This window comes from Salmo salar, unplaced genomic scaffold, assembly GCF_965601325.2.
Source record: "Salmo salar unplaced genomic scaffold, fSalSal1 ptg000588l, whole genome shotgun sequence".
Classification (NCBI taxonomy): domain Eukaryota; kingdom Metazoa; phylum Chordata; class Actinopteri; order Salmoniformes; family Salmonidae; genus Salmo; species Salmo salar.
Window position 1 is genome coordinate 497,385 of NW_027675428.1, and position 12,452 is coordinate 509,836.

Genomic DNA, 12,452 nt, shown 5'->3' on the forward strand with positions numbered 1-12,452 from the left:
CAATGAGGATATCAATTGTTCTTGTCCATGGTGCTTGGATAGATTGAACCTCATGTGAGTGTTTGTGCTATACTTGTGAGCATAGCAGTCTTCCAAACTGTTGACCAGGCTTCAGTTCAAATCTTTTGTATTTCATCTGCTGTGTCTTTCACATTCTGTCTTCTTAAGCCGCGACAGCAAACTGATGATGAGTGTTGACAAATGAATATTGAGCAAAATGAGGTCAATTAATATTTTAAAAGAGAAAATGAAAAAATAAAACTTAAAAAAGAATGGAGCTCATTTATTTTGAGTCGATTGATGCATCAGTACGTGAATCAAAGTAAACGAACGTAAAAAATACCCATTCAAATCGATCAGTTTTCAACTAGAGAGATTGAAACGCGTCGTATCTGTCTCAAGCCTCCGTAACTGTTTATGTTACAACTACCACATCTGCAATAAATGGTGGTGGAGCTAGAGCGGTGTTTGTCAAACCATGAGACATACCAATAATCGGTATTCTCACAAAAACATCTGTAGCATCTGAACCGTTTGACCTACAACATGGTATGACCACTCCCTGGAAAGGGGAGACCCTCGCGAACACGGTGGTGTTCTCAATTTGTCTCTACGTCCCCCACAAGTGTCAGGGGACTCGTCTGAAGTCGAAACCCTCTATGTGCAAACATCTGTTTGTAGAATCCAAAATCTTTGGGCTACAAACTAATGTGACCCCACTTGTCACAATGTTCTCCGTTTTGCCCTACGTTTTCCACAAGTGTCACGGGACTAATCTGAAGGTAACAGGTACTGATTAAAATGATAGATTTTTTAACCAGGGACCTCTCGCACCCTAAGCCATAATAGTACAACTATACCAACGATCCGTTTGGTCAAAGAATTTTCACTTTCCACAAAAATGACTGTCAGGATATGAATCGATGTCTCCATGTTGCTTAAGAGCATCACATAGCATTGGTGGTATAGTGGTGAGCATAGCTGCCTTCCAAGCAGTTGACCAGGGTTCGATTCCCAGCCAATGCAGAGCATGAGATATTCACTAGGTTTAGGGGCTGGGTGTCATTTCAAGTGTATTACATTGCAATCAGTGTCCTTGTTAGTGGAAGTCAGATTTGCTCTTAGTTTTTGCAGGTTTTCTAAATGAAGTGCGATATTGAGCCAACTAGTGAATATCACAATAGATACGCAGTCCATCGCCTAAACCATTCAGCCACCTCGTCCTGCGCCCAAGAGGTGGCTGTTTGCAACCAGTGGCCAGAGATCTGCCTGTCTGAGCTTGTTAAAAGATCTGAAAAAGGGCTCATCCGGGATTTGAACCCGGGACCTCTCGCACCCAAAGCGAGAATCATACCCCTAGACCAACGAGCCTTAGACAAGAATAAAATTGTTTTGCTTTCTGCGGCAATTACAATGAGGATATCAATTGTTCTTGTCCATGGTGCTTGGATAGATTGAACCTCATGTGAGTGTTTGTGCTATACTTGTGAGCATAGCAGTCTTCCACACTGTTGACCAGGCTTCAGTTCAAATCTTTTGTATTTCATCTGCTGTGTCTTTCACATTCTGTCTTCTTAAGCCGCGACAGCAAACTGATGATGAGTGTTGACAAATGAATATTGAGCAAAATGAGGTCAATTAATATTTTAAAAGAGAAAATGAAAAAATAAAACTTAAAAAAGAATGGAGCTCATTTATTTTGAGTCGATTGATGCATCAGTACGTGAATCAAAGTAAACGAACGTAAAAAATACCCATTCAAATCGATCAGTTTTCAACTAGAGAGATGGAAACGCTTCGTATCTGTCTCAAGCCTCCGTAACTGTTTATGTTACAACTCCACATCTGCAATAAATGGTGGTGGAGCTAGAGCGGTGTTTGTCAAACCATGAGACATACCAATAATCGGTATTCTCACAAAAACATCTGTAGCATCTGAACCGTTTGACCTACAACATCGTATGACCACTCCCTGGAAAGGGGAGACCCTCGCGAACACGGTGGTGTTCTCAATTTGTCTCTACGCCCACCACAAGTGTCAGGGGACTCGTCTGAAGTCGAAACCCTCTATGTGCAAACATCTGTTTGTAGAATCCAAAATCTTTGGGCTACAAACTAATGTGACCCCACTTGTCACAATGTTCTCCGTTTTGCCCTACGTTTTCCACAAGTGTCACGGGACTAATCTGAAGGTAACAGGTACTGATTAAAATGATAGATTTTTTAACCAGTGACCTCTCGCACCCTAAGCCATAATAGTACAACTATACCAACGATCCGTTTGGTCAAAGAATTTTCACTTTCCACAAAAATGACTGTCAGGATATGAATCGATGTCTCCATGTTGCTTAAGAGCATCACATAGCATTGGTGGAATAGTGGTGAGCATAGCTGCCTTCCAAGCAGTTGACCAGGGTTCGATTCCCAGCCAATGCAGAGCATGAGATATTCACTAGGTTTAGGGGCTGGGTGTCATTTCAAGTGTATTACATTGCAATCAGTGTCCTTGTTAGTGGAAGTCAGATTTGCTCTTAGTTTTTGCAGGTTTTCTAAATGAAGTGCGATATTGAGCCAACTAGTGAATATCACAATAGATACGCAGTCCATCGCCTAAACCATTCAGCCACCTCGTCCTGCGCCCAAGAGGTGGCTGTTTGCAACCAGTGGCCAGAGATCTGCCTGTCTGAGCTTGTTAAAAGATCTGAAAAAGGGCTCATCCGGGATTTGAACCCGGGACCTCTCGCACCCAAAGCGAGAATCATACCCCTAGACCAACGAGCCTTAGACAAGAATAAAATTGTTTTGCTTTCTGCGGCAATTACAATGTGGATATCAATTGTTCTTGTCCATGGTGCTTGGATAGATTGAACCTCATGTGAGTGTTTGTGCTATACTTGTGAGCATAGCAGTCTTCCAAACTGTTGACCAGGCTTCAGTTCAAATCTTTTGTATTTCATCTGCTGTGTCTTTCACATTCTGTCTTCTTAAGCCGCGACAGCAAACTGATGATGAGTGTTGACAAATGAATATTGAGCAAAATGAGGTCAATTAATATTTTAAAAGAGAAAATGAAAAAATAAAACTTAAAAAAGAATGGAGCTCATTTATTTTGAGTCGATTGATGCATCAGTACGTGAATCAAAGTAAACGAACGTAAAAAATACCCATTCAAATCGATCAGTTTTCAACTAGAGAGATTGAAACGCGTCGTATCTGTCTCAAGCCTCCGTAACTGTTTATGTTACAACTCCACATCTGCAATAAATGGTGGTGGAGCTAGAGCGGTGTTTGTCAAACCATGAGACATACCAATAATCGGTATTCTCACAAAAACATCTGTAGCATCTGAACCGTTTGACCTACAACATCGTATGACCACTCCCTGGAAAGGGGAGTCCCTCGCGAACACGGTGGTGTTCTCAATTTGTCTCTACGCCCCCCACAAGTGTCAGGGGACTCGTCTGAAGTCGAAACCCTCTATGTGCAAACATCTGTTTGTAGAATCCAAAATCTTTGGGCTACAAACTAATGTGACCCCACTTGTCACAATGTTCTCCGTTTTGCCCTACGTTTTCCACAAGTGTCACGGGACTAATCTGAAGGTAACAGGTACTGATTAAAATGATAGATTTTTTAACCAGGGACCTCTCGCACCCTAAGCCATAATAGTACAACTATACCAACGATCCGTTTGGTCAAAGAATTTTCACTTTCCACAAAAATGACTGTCAGGATATGAATCGATGTCTCCATGTTGCTTAAGAGCATCACATAGCATTGGTGGAATAGTGGTGAGCATAGCTGCCTTCCAAGCAGTTGACCAGGGTTCGATTCCCAGCCAATGCAGAGCATGAGATATTCACAAGGTTTAGGGGCTGGGTGTCATTTCAAGTGTATTACATTGCAATCAGTGTCCTTGTTAGTGGAAGTCAGATTTGCTCTTAGTTTTTGCAGGTTTTCTAAATGAAGTGCGATATTGAGCCAACTAGTGAATATCACAATAGATACGCAGTCCATCGCCTAAACCATTCAGCCACCTCGTCCTGCGCCCAAGAGGTGGCTGTTTGCAACCAGTGGCCAGAGATCTGCCTGTCTGAGCTTGTTAAAAGATCTGAAAAAGGGCTCATCCGGGATTTGAACCCGGGACCTCTCGCACCCAAAGCGAGAATCATACCCCTAGACCAACGAGCCTTAGACAAGAATAAAATTGTTTTGCTTTCTGCGGCAATTACAATGAGGATATCAATTGTTCTTGTCCATGGTGCTTGGATAGATTGAACCTCATGTGAGTGTTTGTGCTATACTTGTGAGCATAGCAGTCTTCCACACTGTTGACCAGGCTTCAGTTCAAATCTTTTGTATTTCATCTGCTGTGTCTTTCACATTCTGTCTTCTTAAGCCGCGACAGCAAACTGATGATGAGTGTTGACAAATGAATATTGAGCAAAATGAGGTCAATTAATATTTTAAAAGAGAAAATGAAAAAATAAAACTTAAAAAAGAATGGAGCTCATTTATTTTGAGTCGATTGATGCATCAGTACGTGAATCAAAGTAAACGAACGTAAAAAATACCCATTCAAATCGATCAGTTTTCAACTAGAGAGATTGAAACGCGTCGTATCTGTCTCAAGCCTCCGTAACTGTTTATGTTACAACTCCACATCTGCAATAAATGGTGGTGGAGCTAGAGCGGTGTTTGTCAAACCATGAGACATACCAATAATCGGTATTCTCACAAAAACATCTGTAGCATCTGAACCGTTTGACCTACAACATCGTATGACCACTCCCTGGAAAGGGGAGACCCTCGCGAACACGGTGGTGTTCTCAATTTGTCTCTACGTCCCCCACAAGTGTCAGGGGACTCGTCTGAAGTCGAAACCCTCTATGTGCAAACATCTGTTTGTAGAATCCAAAATCTTTGGGCTACAAACTAATGTGACCCCACTTGTCACAATGTTCTCCGTTTTGCCCTACGTTTTCCACAAGTGTCACGGGACTAATCTGAAGGTAACAGGTACTGATTAAAATGATAGATTTTTTAACCAGGGACCTCTCGCACCCTAAGCCATAATAGTACAACTATACCAACGATCCGTTTGGTCAAAGAATTTTCACTTTCCACAAAAATGACTGTCAGGATATGAATCGATGTCTCCATGTTGCTTAAGAGCATCACATAGCATTGGTGGAATAGTGGTGAGCATAGCTGCCTTCCAAGCAGTTGACCAGGGTTCGATTCCCAGCCAATGCAGAGCATGAGATATTCACTAGGTTTAGGGGCTGGGTGTCATTTCAAGTGTATTACATTGCAATCAGTGTCCTTGTTAGTGGAAGTCAGATTTGCTCTTAGTTTTTGCAGGTTTTCTAAATGAAGTGCGATATTGAGCCAACTAGTGAATATCACAATAGATACGCAGTCCATCGCCTAAACCATTCAGCCACCTCGTCCTGCGCCCAAGAGGTGGCTGTTTGCAACCAGTGGCCAGAGATCTGCCTGTCTGAGCTTGTTAAAAGATCTGAAAAAGGGCTCATCCGGGATTTGAACCCGGGACCTCTCGCACCCAAAGCGAGAATCATACCCCTAGACCAACGAGCCTTAGACAAGAATAAAATTGTTTTGCTTTCTGCGGCAATTACAATGAGGATATCAATTGTTCTTGTCCATGGTGCTTGGATAGATTGAACCTCATGTGAGTGTTTGTGCTATACTTGTGAGCATAGCAGTCTTCCAAACTGTTGACCAGGCTTCAGTTCAAATCTTTTGTATTTCATCTGCTGTGTCTTTCACATTCTGTCTTCTTAAGCCGCGACAGCAAACTGATGATGAGTGTTGACAAATGAATATTGAGCAAAATGAGGTCAATTAATATTTTAAAAGAGAAAATGAAAAAATAAAACTTAAAAAAGAATGGAGCTCATTTATTTTGAGTCGATTGATGCATCAGTACGTGAATCAAAGTAAACGAACGTAAAAAATACCCATTCAAATCGATCAGTTTTCAACTAGAGAGATTGAAACGCGTCGTATCTGTCTCAAGCCTCCGTAACTGTTTATGTTACAACTCCACATCTGCAATAAATGGTGGTGGAGCTAGAGCGGTGTTTGTCAAACCATGAGACATACCAATAATCGGTATTCTCACAAAAACATCTGTAGCATCTGAACCGTTTGACCTACAACATCGTATGACCACTCCCTGGAAAGGGGAGTCCCTCGCGAACACGGTGGTGTTCTCAATTTGTCTCTACGCCCCCCACAAGTGTCAGGGGACTCGTCTGAAGTCGAAACCCTCTATGTGCAAACATCTGTTTGTAGAATCCAAAATCTTTGGGCTACAAACTAATGTGACCCCACTTGTCACAATGTTCTCCGTTTTGCCCTACGTTTTCCACAAGTGTCACGGGACTAATCTGAAGGTAACAGGTACTGATTAAAATGATAGATTTTTTAACCAGGGACCTCTCGCACCCTAAGCCATAATAGTACAACTATACCAACGATCCGTTTGGTCAAAGAATTTTCACTTTGCACAAAAATGACTGTCAGGATATGAATCGATGTCTCCATGTTGCTTAAGAGCTTCACATAGCATTGGTGGTATAGTGGTGAGCATAGCTGCCTTCCAAGCAGTTGACCAGGGTTCGATTCCCAGCCAATGCAGAGCATGAGATATTCACTAGGTTTAGGGGCTGGGTGTCATTTCAAGTGTATTACATTGCAATCAGTGTCCTTGTTAGTGGAAGTCAGATTTGCTCGTTTTTTTGCAGGTTTTCTAAATGAAGTGCGATATTGAGCCAACTAGTGAATATCACAATAGATACGCAGTCCATCGCCTAAACCATTCAGCCACCTCGTCCTGCGCCCAAGAGGTGGCTGTTTGTAACCAGTGGCCAGAGATCTGCCTGTCTGAGCTTGTTAAAAGATCTGAAAAAGGGCTCATCCGGGATTTGAACCCGGGACCTCTCGCACCCAAAGCGAGAATCATACCCCTAGACCAACGAGCCTTAGACAAGAATAAAATTGTTTTGCTTTCTGCGGCAATTACAATGAGGATATCAATTGTTCTTGTCCATGGTGCTTGGATAGATTGAACCTCATGTGAGTGTTTGTGCTATACTTGTGAGCATAGCAGTCTTCCAAACTGTTGACCAGGCTTCAGTTCAAATCTTTTGTATTTCATCTGCTGTGTCTTTCACATTCTGTCTTCTTAAGCCGCGACAGCAAACTGATGATGAGTGTTGACAAATGAATATTGAGCAAAATGAGGTCAATTAATATTTTAAAAGAGAAAATGAAAAAATAAAACTTAAAAAAGAATGGAGCTCATTTATTTTGAGTCGATTGATGCATCAGTACGTGAATCAAAGTAAACGAACGTAAAAAATACCCATTCAAATCGATCAGTTTTCAACTAGAGAGATTGAAACGCGTCGTATCTGTCTCAAGCCTCCGTAACTGTTTATGTTACAACTCCACATCTGCAATAAATGGTGGTGGAGCTAGAGCGGTGTTTGTCAAACCATGAGACATACCAATAATCGGTATTCTCACAAAAACATCTGTAGCATCTGAACCGTTTGACCTACAACATCGTATGACCACTCCCTGGAAAGGGGAGTCCCTCGCGAACACGGTGGTGTTCTCAATTTGTCTCTACGCCCCCCACAAGTGTCAGGGGACTCGTCTGAAGTCGAAACCCTCTATGTGCAAACATCTGTTTGTAGAATCCAAAATCTTTGGGCTACAAACTAATGTGACCCCACTTGTCACAATGTTCTCCGTTTTGCCCTACGTTTTCCACAAGTGTCACGGGACTAATCTGAAGGTAACAGGTACTGATTAAAATGATAGATTTTTTAACCAGGGACCTCTCGCACCCTAAGCCATAATAGTACAACTATACCAACGATCCGTTTGGTCAAAGAATTTTCACTTTGCACAAAAATGACTGTCAGGATATGAATCGATGTCTCCATGTTGCTTAAGAGCTTCACATAGCATTGGTGGTATAGTGGTGAGCATAGATGCCTTCCAAGCAGTTGACCAGGGTTCGATTCCCAGCCAATGCAGAGCATGAGATATTCACTAGGTTTAGGGGCTGGGTGTCATTTCAAGTGTATTACATTGCAATCAGTGTCCTTGTTAGTGGAAGTCAGATTTGCTCGTTTTTTTGCAGGTTTTCTAAATGAAGTGCGATATTGAGCCAACTAGTGAATATCACAATAGATACGCAGTCCATCGCCTAAACCATTCAGCCACCTCGTCCTGCGCCCAAGAGGTGGCTGTTTGTAACCAGTGGCCAGAGATCTGCCTGTCTGAGCTTGTTAAAAGATCTGAAAAAGGGCTCATCCGGGATTTGAACCCGGGACCTCTCGCACCCAAAGCGAGAATCATACCCCTAGACCAACGAGCCTTAGACAAGAATAAAATTGTTTTGCTTTCTGCGGCAATTACAATGAGGATATCAATTGTTCTTGTCCATGGTGCTTGGATAGATTGAACCTCATGTGAGTGTTTGTGCTATACTTGTGAGCATAGCAGTCTTCCAAACTGTTGACCAGGCTTCAGTTCAAATCTTTTGTATTTCATCTGCTGTGTCTTTCACATTCTGTCTTCTTAAGCCGCGACAGCAAACTGATGATGAGTGTTGACAAATGAATATTGAGCAAAATGAGGTCAATTAATATTTTAAAAGAGAAAATGAAAAAATAAAACTTAAAAAAGAATGGAGCTCATTTATTTTGAGTCGATTGATGCATCAGTACGTGAATCAAAGTAAACGAACGTAAAAAATACCCATTCAAATCGATCAGTTTTCAACTAGAGAGATTGAAACGCGTCGTATCTGTCTCAAGCCTCCGTAACTGTTTATGTTACAACTCCACATCTGCAATAAATGGTGGTGGAGCTAGAGCGGTGTTTGTCAAACCATGAGACATACCAATAATCGGTATTCTCACAAAAACATCTGTAGCATCTGAACCGTTTGACCTACAACATCGTATGACCACTCCCTGGAAAGGGGAGACCCTCGCGAACACGGTGGTGTTCTCAATTTGTCTCTACGTCCCCCACAAGTGTCAGGGGACTCGTCTGAAGTCGAAACCCTCTATGTGCAAACATCTGTTTGTAGAATCCAAAATCTTTGGGCTACAAACTAATGTGACCCCACTTGTCACAATGTTCTCCGTTTTGCCCTACGTTTTCCACAAGTGTCACGGGACTAATCTGAAGGTAACAGGTACTGATTAAAATGATAGATTTTTTAACCAGGGACCTCTCGCACCCTAAGCCATAATAGTACAACTATACCAACGATCCGTTTGGTCAAAGAATTTTCACTTTCCACAAAAATGACTGTCAGGATATGAATCGATGTCTCCATGTTGCTTAAGAGCATCACATAGCATTGGTGGTATAGTGGTGAGCATAGCTGCCTTCCAAGCAGTTGACCAGGGTTCGCTTCCCAGCCAATGCAGAGCATGAGATATTCACTAGGTTTAGGGGCTGGGTGTCATTTCAAGTGTATTACATTGCAATCAGTGTCCTTGTTAGTGGAAGTCAGATTTGCTCGTTTTTTTGCAGGTTTTCTAAATGAAGTGCGATATTGAGCCAACTAGTGAATATCACAATAGATACGCAGTCCATCGCCTAAACCATTCAGCCACCTCGTCCTGCGCCCAAGAGGTGGCTGTTTGTAACCAGTGGCCAGAGATCTGCCTGTCTGAGCTTGTTAAAAGATCTGAAAAAGGCCTCATCCGGGATTTGAACCCGGGACCTCTCGCACCCAAAGCGAGAATCATACCCCTAGACCAACGAGCCTTAGACAAGAATAAAATTGTTTTGCTTTCTGCGGCATTTACAATGAGGATATCAATTGTTCTTGTCCATGGTGCTTGGATAGATTGAACCTCATGTGAGTGTTTGTGCTATACTTGTGAGCATAGCAGTCTTCCAAACTGTTGACCAGGCTTCAGTTCAAATCTTTTGTATTTCATCTGCTGTGTCTTTCACATTCTGTCTTCTTAAGCCGCGACAGCAAACTGATGATGAGTGTTGACAAATGAATATTGAGCAAAATGAGGTCAATTAATATTTTAAAAGAGAAAATGAAAAAATAAAACTTAAAAAAGAATGGAGCTCATTTATTTTGAGTCGATTGATGCATCAGTACGTGAATCAAAGTAAACGAACGTAAAAAATACCCATTCAAATCGATCAGTTTTCAACTAGAGAGATTGAAACGCGTCGTATCTGTCTCAAGCCTCCGTAACTGTTTATGTTACAACTCCACATCTGCAATAAATGGTGGTGGAGCTAGAGCGGTGTTTGTCAAACCATGAGACATACCAATAATCGGTATTCTCACAAAAACATCTGTAGCATCTGAACCGTTTGACCTACAACATCGTATGACCACTCCCTGGAAAGGGGAGACCCTCGCGAACACGGTGGTGTTCTCAATTTGTCTCTACGTCCCCCACAAGTGTCAGGGGACTCGTCTGAAGTCGAAACCCTCTATGTGCAAACATCTGTTTGTAGAATCCAAAATCTTTGGGCTACAAACTAATGTGACCCCACTTGTCACAATGTTCTCCGTTTTGCCCTACGTTTTCCACAAGTGTCACGGGACTAATCTGAAGGTAACAGGTACTGATTAAAATGATAGATTTTTTAACCAGGGACCTCTCGCACCCTAAGCCATAATAGTACAACTATACCAACGATCCGTTTGGTCAAAGAATTTTCACTTTCCACAAAAATGACTGTCAGGATATGAATCGATGTCTCCATGTTGCTTAAGAGCATCACATAGCATTGGTGGTATAGTGGTGAGCATAGCTGCCTTCCAAGCAGTTGACCAGGGTTCGATTCCCAGCCAATGCAGAGCATGAGATATTCACTAGGTTTAGGGGCTGGGTGTCATTTCAAGTGTATTACATTGCAATCAGTGTCCTTGTTAGTGGAAGTCAGATTTGCTCGTTTTTTTGCAGGTTTTCTAAATGAAGTGCGATATTGAGCCAACTAGTGAATATCACAATAGATACGCAGTCCATCGCCTAAACCATTCAGCCACCTCGTCCTGCGCCCAAGAGGTGGCTGTTTGTAACCAGTGGCCAGAGATCTGCCTGTCTGAGCTTGTTAAAAGATCTGAAAAAGGGCTCATCCGGGATTTGAACCCGGGACCTCTCGCACCCAAAGCGAGAATCATACCCCTAGACCAACGAGCCTTAGACAAGAATAAAATTGTTTTGCTTTCTGCGGCAATTACAATGAGGATATCAATTGTTCTTGTCCATGGTGCTTGGATAGATTGAACCTCATGTGAGTGTTTGTGCTATACTTGTGAGCATAGCAGTCTTCCAAACTGTTGACCAGGCTTCAGTTCAAATCTTTTGTATTTCATCTGCTGTGTCTTTCACATTCTGTCTTCTTAAGCCGCGACAGCAAACTGATGATGAGTGTTGACAAATGAATATTGAGCAAAATGAGGTCAATTAATATTTTAAAAGAGAAAATGAAAAAATAAAACTTAAAAAAGAATGGAGCTCATTTATTTTGAGTCGATTGATGCATCAGTACGTGAATCAAAGTAAACGAACGTAAAAAATACCCATTCAAATCGATCAGTTTTCAACTAGAGAGATTGAAACGCGTCGTATCTGTCTCAAGCCTCCGTAACTGTTTATGTTACAACTCCACATCTGCAATAAATGGTGGTGGAGCTAGAGCGGTGTTTGTCAAACCATGAGACATACCAATAATCGGTATTCTCACAAAAACATCTGTAGCATCTGAACCGTTTGACCTACAACATCGTATGACCACTCCCTGGAAAGGGGAGACCCTCACGAACACGGTGGTGTTCTCAATTTGTCTCTACGTCCCCCACAAGTGTCAGGGGACTCGTCTGAAGTCGGAACCCTCTATGTGCAAACATCTGTTTGTAGAATCCAAAATCTTAGGGCTACAAACTAATGTGACCCCACTTGTCACAATGTTCTCCGTTTTGCCCTACGTTTTCCACAAGTGTCACGGGACTAATCTGAAGGTAACAGGTACTGATTAAAATGATAGATTTTTTAACCAGGGACCTCTCGCACCCTAAGCCATAATAGTACAACTATACCAACGATCCGTTTGGTCAAAGAATTTTCACTTTCCACAAAAATGACGATCAGGATATGAATCGATGTCTCCATGTTGCTTACGAGCTTCACATAGCATTGGTGGTATAGTGGTGAGCATAGCTGCCTTCCAAGCAGCTGACCAGGGTTCGATTCCCAGCCAATGCAGAGCATGAGATATTCACTAGGTTTAGGGGCTGGGTGTCATTTCAAGTGTATTACATTGGAATCAATGTCCTTGTTAGTGGAAGTCAGATTTGCTCTTAGTTTTTGCAGGTTTTCTAAATGAAGTGCGATATTGAGCCAACTAGTGAATAT

General features: G+C 42.1%; 8 non-coding genes across 8 annotated transcripts; all 8 read right to left on the minus strand.

The window, feature by feature from the left end:
• Positions 1-1,299: 1,299 nt before the first annotated feature.
• On the minus strand, positions 1,300-1,371 carry trnap-ugg (transfer RNA proline (anticodon UGG)). Its single transcript has one exon. It is a non-coding gene; the product is annotated as a tRNA-Pro (tRNA).
• Positions 1,372-2,709: 1,338 nt separating this feature from the next.
• On the minus strand, positions 2,710-2,781 carry trnap-ugg (transfer RNA proline (anticodon UGG)). The gene has a single exon. It is a non-coding gene; the product is annotated as a tRNA-Pro (tRNA).
• A 1,338-nt stretch (positions 2,782-4,119) lies between these two features.
• On the minus strand, positions 4,120-4,191 carry trnap-ugg (transfer RNA proline (anticodon UGG)). The gene has a single exon. It is a non-coding gene; the product is annotated as a tRNA-Pro (tRNA).
• Positions 4,192-5,529: 1,338 nt separating this feature from the next.
• trnap-ugg (transfer RNA proline (anticodon UGG)) lies at positions 5,530-5,601 on the minus strand. Its single transcript has one exon. It is a non-coding gene; the product is annotated as a tRNA-Pro (tRNA).
• Positions 5,602-6,938: 1,337 nt separating this feature from the next.
• trnap-ugg (transfer RNA proline (anticodon UGG)) lies at positions 6,939-7,010 on the minus strand. The gene has a single exon. It is a non-coding gene; the product is annotated as a tRNA-Pro (tRNA).
• A 1,337-nt stretch (positions 7,011-8,347) lies between these two features.
• On the minus strand, positions 8,348-8,419 carry trnap-ugg (transfer RNA proline (anticodon UGG)). Its single transcript has one exon. It is a non-coding gene; the product is annotated as a tRNA-Pro (tRNA).
• A 1,336-nt stretch (positions 8,420-9,755) lies between these two features.
• trnap-ugg (transfer RNA proline (anticodon UGG)) lies at positions 9,756-9,828 on the minus strand. The gene has a single exon. It is a non-coding gene; the product is annotated as a tRNA-Pro (tRNA).
• Positions 9,829-11,165: 1,337 nt separating this feature from the next.
• trnap-ugg (transfer RNA proline (anticodon UGG)) lies at positions 11,166-11,237 on the minus strand. Its single transcript has one exon. It is a non-coding gene; the product is annotated as a tRNA-Pro (tRNA).
• Positions 11,238-12,452: the final 1,215 nt, after the last annotated feature.